Raw genomic sequence first — 11,049 nt, forward strand, 5'->3', positions numbered from 1 at the left:
GGGACTTTATTCAGGAGCAGGCCGACAGAGAAGATGGCAGTGTCAGTTCAGTTCAGTCACTCAGTCGTGTCCAACTCTTTGCAACCCCATGGACTGCAGCACCTCAGGCCTCCCTGTCCATCACCAACTCCCAGAGTTTACTCAAACTCATGCGCATCGAGTTGGTGATGCCATCCAGCCATCTCATCCTCTGTTGTCCCCTTCTCCTCCCGTCTTCAATCTTTCCTGGCATCAGGGTCTTTTCAAATGAGTCACTTCTTTGCATCAGGTGGCCAAAGTATTGGAGTTTCAGCTTCAACATCAGTCCTTCAATGAATATTCAGGACTGATCTCCTTTAGGATGGACTGGTTGGATCTCCTTGTAGTCCAAGGGACTCTCAGGAGTCTTCGCCAACACCACAGTTCAAAAGCATCAATTCTTCAGTGATCAGCTTTCTTTGTAGTCCAACTCTCACATCCACACATGACTACTGGAAAAACCATAGCCCTGACTAGACGGACCTTTGTTGGCAGAGTAAAGTCTCTCCTTTTTAATACGCTATCTAGGTTGGTCATAACTTTTCTTCCAAGGAGCGTCTTTTAATTTCATGGCTGCAGTCACCATCTGCAGTGATTTTGCAGATGGCAGTGTAGTGCCTCAAAATAACCATCTTATCAGGGTGTGGTTGCCAGATTCTTTTATGGATCAGAGATGGCAGGGAGGGGAGGGGGAAACAAAGTTAAAAAACTATTCAGTCCTTGAAAGTGTCCCCTCAGGCAGGGGAATGTGTTAATTTCCCTTCCTTACAGTCCTTCAGGAGTGGGCTTGCTATGTCTATTCCATGCCCATTAACAAACCTATGACTTCACAGTACATTCCCATTTTATTCTGCAGCTCTACCAGAAAGTGCTTCCTGATGAATGACTAACTACAGTACTCTGAAACTGGAAACGATTTCATGACGTATGTGAGTTCCCTGGAAAAGGACTTCTTACTGCCCACGGCTTCCCACAGATTATTCATCTTCATGATAAACAATGACAATCTCAGGCATGAGAGAATCATTTTGTCTGACTCTAATGTCCCTATTGGGCTTCCCAGGTGGCTCAGTGATAAAGAAACCATCTGCCAATGCAGGAGACGTTGGTTCAATCCCTTGGTTGGGAAGATCCCCTGGAGGAGGACAACCCACTCCAGTTTTCTTGCCTGGAAAATCCCACGTACAGAGGAGCCCGGAGGGTTACAGTCCATGGGGTTGCAAAAAGTCAGACACCACTATGCATATCCACACATACAATGTCCCTTTTGGAACCATGGTAATGAGACGCAGCAGTCCCTCCCAGGAGATATCAGCTACCTCTTGACATCCACAGCCTGGACATACTTTGGCTTCCAGTTCTGCCACAGTCACCCTTGTTCTGGGCCCTTTTCAGCAGATAGAGATCTTCAGCAGTTACTTATCAGATAGCTGATAAATAAAGTATATCCTCCTTGCTGGAGGCAGAGATCAGGTTCAGGCAATTCCCTGAAAAATGACCTAGGAAGGGCTAGCATAGAGATACTTTTCCCCAAATCCAAGGCACCCTCCAAAATTCCCCTTACTCTCCAAGGGGATGTCATTCTATCACTAAGGTTTTTTCTAATTTATACAAAAGATTCTAGTAAACACTTTTCTATCCAGGAAGGGTGTATTTGATTCTGCCGGTCTAGTTGGCCAGAACATAGAACATGTGAAAGAATCTTACTCCTTCTTTCAGTCTTTACCCCTGAGATCCCCACGCAGGTGACGAGGGACACCAGCTCTACAAGCCATCCATTCATCACTATTGCCTGAGCCCCTGCTGTGTTTCAGGCTGGGGGTGGGGGCGGCCCAGAGTGCAAGGATAAGATGATGTGACTTCCACACTGCCAGAGAGCCCCTTCTAGTAGGAGAGACAGAGAGCATCCATGTCAGTCTTGATCCAGCAGACACACGCAGTGACAGGTGGGCACACAATGTGCTGTGGAGTCCCAAGGGGAGGAGAGACTCGGTGGGCTTCATGGCATTGTGGAGATTTCCCAAGGGAGATGCTGTGGAGCTAAAAAGCTATCCATCAGAGAGGAGGAAGGTGCTCCAGGCATGGAGGACAGCATCCATGGGCCAGGTCACAGAAGTTGGTGGCTCCAGACAAGGTCAGAAGTCCTAGGAGGCTGCCCTATGGTGGCACGGCCAAGAGCAGGAGAGATGAACCTGAAAAGAGAATTGGGCTACATCGAGATGAGCCCCATGCCTTGTGAGGCTACCTGGATTTCATCATGAGTGACTGCTAAGAAGCAGAAGATTGTTTGAGACCAGGTTAGAGGACAAGATGCAAAGGAGAGGAATTTGAGGGAGTAAGACAGTGGGTGGCTGTCATGTTATTACTGGTTAATTTTGTGTGTGAACTTGGTTGGGTCAGGGTGCCCAGGTATCTGGTCGAATATTATCCTGCACATTTCCATGAAGGTGTTTTTAAAATGAGATTAACATTCAAACCAGCGGACTGAAGCAGATTGCCTTATGTGGGCAGGCCTTGTCCCATCTGCTGAAAGCCTTGTTGGGATCAAGACAGACCCAGCCTGGGCTTCCCTGGCGGCTCGGATGGTAACGAGTCTGCCTGCAGTGTGGGAGATCCGGGCTCTATCCCTGGGTGGGGAAGATCCCCTGGAGAAAGGAATGGCAACCCATTCCAGTATTCTTGCCTGGGAAATCCCACATACAGAGAAGCCTGGTGGGCTACAGTCCATGGACATGACTGAGTGGCTAACACTTTCACTTTCTTTCTCCCCCTGAGCAAGAGGGAACCCTGCAGCAAACGGCCTTGGACTTGACCTGCAACATTAATTCTTCCCAGCTTACCAGCTCACTGGGCAGATTCTGGACTTGCTAGCCTCTGTCATTACATGAACCCATTTCTTGAAATTAGTTAATTAAAATAAAGAAATATATATTTGCATCCATGATATGTCTTCTATCTTATTGGTTCTGTTTCTTTGTGAAAGTCTGACTAATACCATTACATTCTTTCTAAATCTAGTTCCAAAAACCTTCTGTGGCTCTGGGAAATGCATTGAAAGAAATTTCCACCCACTGGTACTTTCTCCTCCACTTCACAGAGGGTACAAAACTAAGCTTTAATCATTTGTCTTGGCCTCCAGCACTCAGCACAGACCTGGTTCTACATACTTATAAACTTCAAATATGTGTAAATCAATGCCTAAATGATAGTCTTTTACAAAGTATGGTGCATATCCCATTGGTGATGAGATGGATTAGGGGGGTTACACACTTTTCCAACAGTTATACACAGTAGACGTTCCTTTACCCAATATCCATTTCACGGAACTCTCCATTTTCTCAGTTTTTTTTTTTTAATTAACCTATTTTAATGTTGGTTTTTGTTTTTGTTTTTTTCCTTTTTAACAGTGGAATAAATAGTTTTCTTGATGACTGTAGACATGTAAGTTCGGTTGGTACAATTCAGAAATATGAGTAATGGTATCTTGATTGGTGTGTAGCCTTCAATAATTACAAGAAGCTCTTTGTATGTAACTGCTGTTAAACCAGTAAGACTGCATGTATGAATCCATCATTTTCAGGACTGCTGGTAACCTGGGAATATTTTTCCCAAATGACTTTGCCTCCTTGTGTCACAAGGCCCAATTCATTCACATTCGCCTCAATAACAGCACCTTTGGTAACTATGAAGTGTTGCTTTTTAGAAATGACTATGAAAGCTTTTATCACTGCTATACCCTTAAGAGCCTAAGCTCTACACTTTTTGAAATTTTAGGGAGAGTGAGCCTATAATTTCAAGATACCTTAAATAACAAAATTTGAACAAATCTTCCAAGTGCCCTTCTTTGTGAATCTATTTAGAATCAAGCTTAAAAATCACCACCAGCAAATCATTTTCATAGCCTATATGGCAACTGAACTTTCTTCTATTTAATTTTTCAGCACTGCTTTATTATAAGACACAGGTGGCAAAAAATAATAAGCTATTTGTTTTGTAAGCTGAAAAGAATGAGAGTCACAGAGTAGATTTGCAGCAATATCTTCTGAGGATAGCAAGAAAAATAGACATTTCAACTGTGCCTTTCGATTCGCAATCATGTTGACGGAAATGAATAGCCCCAGGTCACTCACCTTAAAACCTAAATAAAGAAACAAGTAATTGGCCAACCAGGGGCCTAGAATTGGTACAGAATTCAGAGACTCGAGAGACAGTTTTCTATGACAGTTAACCTGGGGTATCCTCTAGTGCACATTAATGATGTCTCCTTTATGTACAGTTGGGAAGGTCCCCTAGAGGAGGAAATGGCACCCCACTCCAGTATTTTTGCCTAGAGAATCCCATGGACAGAGGAGCCTGGTGGGCTACAGTCCATGGGGCCGCAAAAAGTCGGACATTGCTGAGTGACTAATCCCTGACATTTTGGTAAGAACACCCAAAGGTGCGTACAGTGGGGATGAGGGATTCTTCTTTACACCAAGTGCTGGCAGGCAAAAGGGGCTTTCAGTTCAGCATGTGTCACATGGACCTTCTTGAAACATAATCCCATTGGCCTAATGAATCTTTCATATTCAGGTAGTTTTCGAGAAAAGCCATGTCCAACAAAGCAGTGTTTGTAACCATCCTCTTCTAGGCTTTCTTCTTTGTCTTTCCATTCAAATAACTTTTCATACTTCTGTTTCTCCCTAGGCGAGAACTTTGGGCAGAGAGACTTCCATTTTCCCACTTTCTATTTCATTTTTATTTGACCATATTGGAAAGTACATTAGCTCGAGACTGTCCCTCTCTGTCCAGTGGTTATATAGGTGCTGTTCTCTGTGGAGTCTTTTTATCATGCTTCTGTTTGGCTGTTTCTCTTTTCATGCATCTTTTTCATGTGTATTTTCTCAGCATGGAGCTGTGCATGGTAGAGCTTAGCTTTCAGACCAAACATCTTTTTTGCCTCCTTTGAACATTCATGAGCCTCTTGACCTTCCTTCTCTCCTCTTTTTCTCATGGTAATCCAAGTGATATCCATAGTGCTTCCGCTGTAACTCGATATATTCATATATTCACTTTGTGGCGTGGTGAGGGCAGCCCAGCCACTGGGTGCAGCCGCTAGAGCAGAGGCTCTCGATCTGTGGGTCTCAGAGATCCAAGAGCAGACTCCGTGCCTTCTCCACTATTTTTGTTGATTGACATTTGCATCCCTAGGAATACTCACTCGTCCACCCACAGACTTCCATTGCCACTGGGGTCATGGCATGCTCACCAAGAGGCCTCTGAGCTTGTTCCCAAACCAGGCTGTGCCAATTTTGTTTCTTATTGGACATATGTGACTCAAGTAAATATCATGTAAATCAATGAAATATCAGTAGGAAAAGATAAAAAAAAAGGCCCAAGTTATGTGCAAATCAAGTTGAATGCCTTAAAGAAAGATGGCAAAGGTAAATTGCTCAAGAATGATATCATAAATTTTGTTGTTGAGTTTGGTGGGCAGGAAGACAGCTATAAAACCAGTAGGGAAAAGGAATAAAATCCTAGAAGGTTTCACACTCAGATTTATATCCAAGGGTCTGAATTCTGATCCCATTTTAAAGAATCTGACTTTGGAAATTGTGGGCAATGCACTTTGGATGCAGTGTAAGCTAGATACCATAAAATTCTGGTTAATATATCTGTGCTGTGGAGAATTTTGCCCCTCCTGAAAAAGATATGCTAAAATCCTAACCTCTACTTCCTCAAAATGGGACCTTATTTGGAAATAGGGTCATTCCAGATATAATTAGTTAAAGTAGGATGAGTAAGTTTACATACTGGAGTAAGATGGGCTCCTAATCCAATATGACTGGTGTCCTTATGATGGGGGAATCTGGACACAGGCATTTCTGGAGGAGAGATGAAAGGAGAGACTGGGATGACGTGTGTAGGAGTCAAGGTTACCCAAGAGTGTCTGCAAACCATCAGAAGCTCAGAGAAGGCATGAACAGATTCTCACTCACCAATTCTGTTGACACCTTCATCTTGGATTTCTAGCCTCCAGACTCTCAGACTCCCTTTCTCTTGTTTAAGCTGCTCTGTTTGCGGTACTTGGTTATGACAGCTCTAGGAAACTAACACAATGCCACACTCAAAGAGAAGTCCATTGTTTACATGAAACAATATTTGAAGTTAGGATAAACTACTTAGGATGTGTATATATCATTTTTAATACCTTGATTTAACTTGAATTTACTCTACTACCGATTCAACTATGAGACTCAGTGACACAGGATAAAAAAAACTCTTATTCTAGTAATCTTAATGCAAATTAGAAAAGCTTGTACAAGCACATCAATCCATGGTTCTACAGACATTATTACATAGTGCAAGGCTAAATAAAAATTGAATTTTCTTGGACTCCAAAAATCTCTGCAGACAGTGACTGCAACCATGAAATTAAAAGACGCTTGCTCCCTAGAAGAAAAGTTATGACAAACCTAGACAGCATTTCAAAAAGCAGAGACATCACTTTGCCAACAGAGTACAGTCACAAAGCTATGGTTTTTCCAGTAGTCATGTACAGATGTGAGAGCTGGACCATAAAGAAAGCTGAGTGCCGAAGAATTGATGCTTTCGAACTGTGGTGCTAGAGAAGACTCCTGAGAGTCCCTACGATAGCAAGGAGATCAAACCAATCAAACCTAAAGGAAGTCAACCCTGAATATTCATTCATTGGAAGGACTGATGCTGAAACTGAAGCTCCAATACTTTGGCCACCTGATGTGAAGAGCCAACCCATTGGAGAAGACCCTGATGCTGGGAAAGATTGAAGGCAAAAGGAGAAAGGGGCAGCAGAGGATGAGATGTTTAGATAGTATCACTGACTCAATGCACATGAATTTGAGCAAACTCTGAGAGATAGTGGAGGACAGAGGAGCCTGGCGTGCTGCAGTCCATGGGGTTACAAAGAGTCGGACACAACTTAGAGACTAGACAACAACAACAAAGTAAAAACAGAAACTTACATAAAGAAAATTATTTCTGTGACATAGAAATAGCCTTAAATGTAGAGATGTTATACAAGATCCTCTAGTTGGGGGAAACACTCATGAGGAGGAGCTTCACTTGGACATGTGGCATCCTAGAAGCTGGAGCAAGTAACGTGACTGCCTTTTTGAACATCTGTTACCTCATCGGGAAAAGGGATGTTAACAGCTGCTTCACTGGCAGTGAGAATTCAATGGGATGCCTTCTGTGAGAGCAGCTGAAAGGCTGTATAAGGTGGTAAACAAACGGAGACGGCGAAGTGAGCATGATGCGCGCCTTGTGTCTAGCAGGAAGAAAACCACCACCATCACTACCAAGCCCGCCCCCATAAGACACGCCCAAACTAGGAAACTGGGACAGCAGAGGATCACCCGGTGTTTACTCTCTCGAAGCTTTGTGAAAGGCCTGGTCTTCCCATTTGAGCTGTAAGTTCCGCTTCCCATTTGCCCTACATGCATCAGTCTTGGTTGATCAACAGGCTGGAGGGGGACACGATAAGAGAGGCGAGGGTTCCTTTGAGAGCATTTCCTGGAGGGAACTAATGAAGTCACACTTTCTTCATAGCCCAGTGACTGCCGTGCAGACCTGATGAGCTTGGGGCCAAGAGGACTCCCCTACACACTCTAAACAGAGAGTCTCATTCCTAGTGCTCCGGGGAGAAGTAACCAACATGCATCTATTTAGCACCAACTGAATAGGATGGGCCTGCCCTGCTATGACGTATGGGGTAGACCACAGGAGAGAGCGGGGGTGTACGGGGGCTTATATGAACAACGCTCTAGAGCTGAAGGTGAAAAGAAAGGCTCCCTCTCCAGCAGAGGTCAAAACCTCTGGGGGTCCTGGGCCACATCTAGCCTGTCAATGGGCTTCTCATTGGGTCAGCAGTATGTCTCTGTTTCAATAAAACTAGTTTTGTTTTTTTTTTAAATATATTGTGCTCATGCTTGACTCTTTGCAACCCCATGGACTGTAGCCTGCCAGGCTCCTCTGTCCATGGGATTCTCCAGGCAAGAATACAGAAGTGGGTAGCCCATTCCCTTCTCCAGGGGATCTTCCAAACCCAGGGATCCTGCTTTGTAAGCAGAGTCTTTCCCTCTCCATTTTTTGTGGAAGACTTTTAAAATTTGAATTTCTAAATCCTCTTTAAAAATCAGAGGACATAGAAAATTGAACCCACTTCCTGCAGGACAAAAAAATTGCTTTGAGCAGAGAGGCTGTAGTTACCACCAGCTCCTGCATCCTCAGTCTTAGATGCCCTGTACTACCCTGGCCTTGGTGTCATGCTCTGAATGTACAGACTCCGACACAGCACTGCAGGTCTTAGCTTGTAAATTCTTAGTCTGTGAATTCTGGCTCATCGTGTAAAAGGCCTGAGTCTTTAACATGGCATTCAAGACACTTCATGGCTTGACCCATAACTGTTTTTATAATATATACTCTAAGACAGGAGTTCTAAACATGGAGTCTCCTAAAAGGTCTATGGATCTCTCTGAAATTGTGTAAAATTGTGTGTGTGCGCGTGCGTGTGTGTGTGTGTGTGTGTGTGTCAGAGGCAATGGTGTTCATCAAACAATGCACCTATTCTAGTTTCATTGCTGTTAGATAGGGCCACACGATTAGGTCTGGCCACAGACCTAATCTGGGCTACAAGTCCATGTAGTGTGTACCATTTCTAGATCAAATGTTAGAAAAGAGCTGTTGAATAACCCTGCCACTCTTTCACAGACTTTCACTGCTATTGAGTTAACACCTGGGAGCAGAGTCCCTGCCATCCTGCAGGGAACACATATCTTGAGGGAAAATAGATTCTGCAGTGTTAAAAAGAAAGAAAGTGAAACTGTTAGTTATTCAGTTGTGTCTGACTCTTTGCAACCCCATGGACGGTAGCCCACCAGGCTCCTCTGTCCGTGGGATTCTCCAGGCAAGAATACTGGAGTGGGTTGCCATTCCCTTCTCCAGGGGATCTTCCCAACCCAGGGATCAAACCTGGGTCTCTGGCACTGCAGGCAGAATCTTTACCATCTGAACCACCAGGAAAGTCCAAGGCTATAAGAATTTTAAAGTATTTGTTACCTCAGAAGATCCTCCCCTATCCTGCCTGAAGTGGGAGACTGACTGCACATTTTTAGATCTCCAAAGAGGCCCATGACTCAGATCAGGTTCAGCATCACTGCTCTTGGAAAAAAGTATTAAATTTATGTTCTTGGTGAACATACAGTGTTTGCCATAGTCCCCCTACTGTGAATCATCTGTTTAATCATTCATTAATTCATGTATTAACTGAAGCACTTGCTAGGCACAAGGCACTGTGCCTCATCTGGGATGCATAGATGAGAGATATGGCTTATGCATCATCTTATCTTTAGAGTGGCTATTCCATGTATGTGGTCATAGGAATTGCTGAATGCAGGAATATGCAAATACATGGATGAAAATGAATGAATGCACAAGTGCATACAGGGCAGCTGTGTATCCTATGCACAGTGCACACAGCTGAGGGAGAAAGTGAGGACTGGATACAGACTCCAGGCCAGTGGCCAAGCCAGGCTGTGGGAACCGCAAGTGCTGCTTCTCCTAATTTTACAAAGATACCGTAGTGGAGAGCAGAGGCTCTGAATACATTCATGCTTGAAGGAGAGGAAGAGAGGGGGAAAAGTAGTCCGGGGCCCCACTCAGGGCTTCCCTGGTAGCTCAGCTGACAAAGAATCCACCTGCAATGCAGGAGACCCTGGTTCGATTCCTGGGTCAGGAAGATCTCCTGGAGAAGGGATAGGCTACCCACCCCAGTATTCTTGGGCTTCCCTGGTGGCTCAGCTGGTAAAGAATCTGCCTACAATGCAGGAAACCTGGGTTCAGTCCCTGGGTTGGGAAGATTCCCTATTCAGGAAGAGTATCTAGACTGCAAGAGGAGAATGGCAAACTCATAAAGAAATTCTCTGTCTATACATCTCTAAATGCAGCAGCATAGGAGGAGCCAAGAGCCACTCTGCCCTGTGTGTGGAGGGTCAGGGAAGGCCTGAAAAAGAAGGAGAATGATGACTGAGTAGTTCTGATGGGTGGATAAGAGGGCGAGGGTATTCATTGAAGAGGGAATGGCATGGACAAGCAAGCTAGAGGGTAGGGGTTTGGAAGGATTAAGGGTCCCAAAGAACACTCTCACTTCGGACATCAACTACAAGTGATGGGGACCCCAAGACCATCCTCCTCTGATAATTTACTAGTAAGACTCACAGAACTCACTGAAAGCAGTTATACTCACAGTTGTGTTCATCAGAGTGAAAGGATACAGATCAAAATCAGCAGAGGGAAGAGGCATGCAGGACAGGCTCTAGGAGGCTTCCAAGGACGAGACGCCAGGTTCCTCTCCCAGCAGGGTCATCTGGACAGAGCTTACTTCTCCCAGAAATGTGTGACGGCACACACAGAGGACTTCCAACCAGGGAAGCTTACTGGAGCCGTGGCGTCCAGAGTTTTACTGGGTCTCAGTCACAGACATGACTGACTGTAGTCTCCAGCCCAAAGAGAGGGGAGAGCTGCTATCACAAGACCCAAAGCCTTCATCCGAAGTCACATTATTAGCACAGGCTATACAGTGCACTCCAAGCCCCATCCCCCGCAAGGCAAACAAAGCACTCTTGTCAGGCAAGACCTGCCAAAGACCTTGAGGTCCCCTCCAGGAGCCAAAGGCAAAGCCCAGACTTATCTCTGGGCAAGACTCCTTTTCTGCATAGCGTTACACAGTTGGAATGTAAGGCAGGAGGGTGGGAGGTGGGCTATAAGGCAGAAAGCTAGAAAGACACCTTGAAGCAAGATTGCAAGGGACCTGACTAAAATTGTGGGCTTCAGTAGCTGAGGAAGGAGAGACAGAAACCTCTCCACTATAGAGAATCACTTTTCCTGCATTATTTCATCTGATCCTCCAACAGGCCAATCACCCTCCTGAGGCTCAGAGACATAAAATAGCTGAAATCAAGACTAGATAAGCCAGGGTTTGAACTCAGTGCTCTTATTACACCAGTTATATGC

General features: G+C 44.7%; 1 pseudogene; it reads right to left on the reverse strand.

The window, feature by feature from the left end:
* Positions 1 to 3,520: 3,520 nt before the first annotated feature.
* On the reverse strand, positions 3,521 to 5,063 carry LOC133067130 (ribosome biogenesis protein NSA2 homolog; annotated as a pseudogene).
* Positions 5,064 to 11,049: the final 5,986 nt, after the last annotated feature.

The sequence above is a fragment of the Dama dama genome, chromosome 12 (genome assembly GCF_033118175.1).
Source record: "Dama dama isolate Ldn47 chromosome 12, ASM3311817v1, whole genome shotgun sequence".
Lineage (NCBI taxonomy): Eukaryota > Metazoa > Chordata > Mammalia > Artiodactyla > Cervidae > Dama > Dama dama.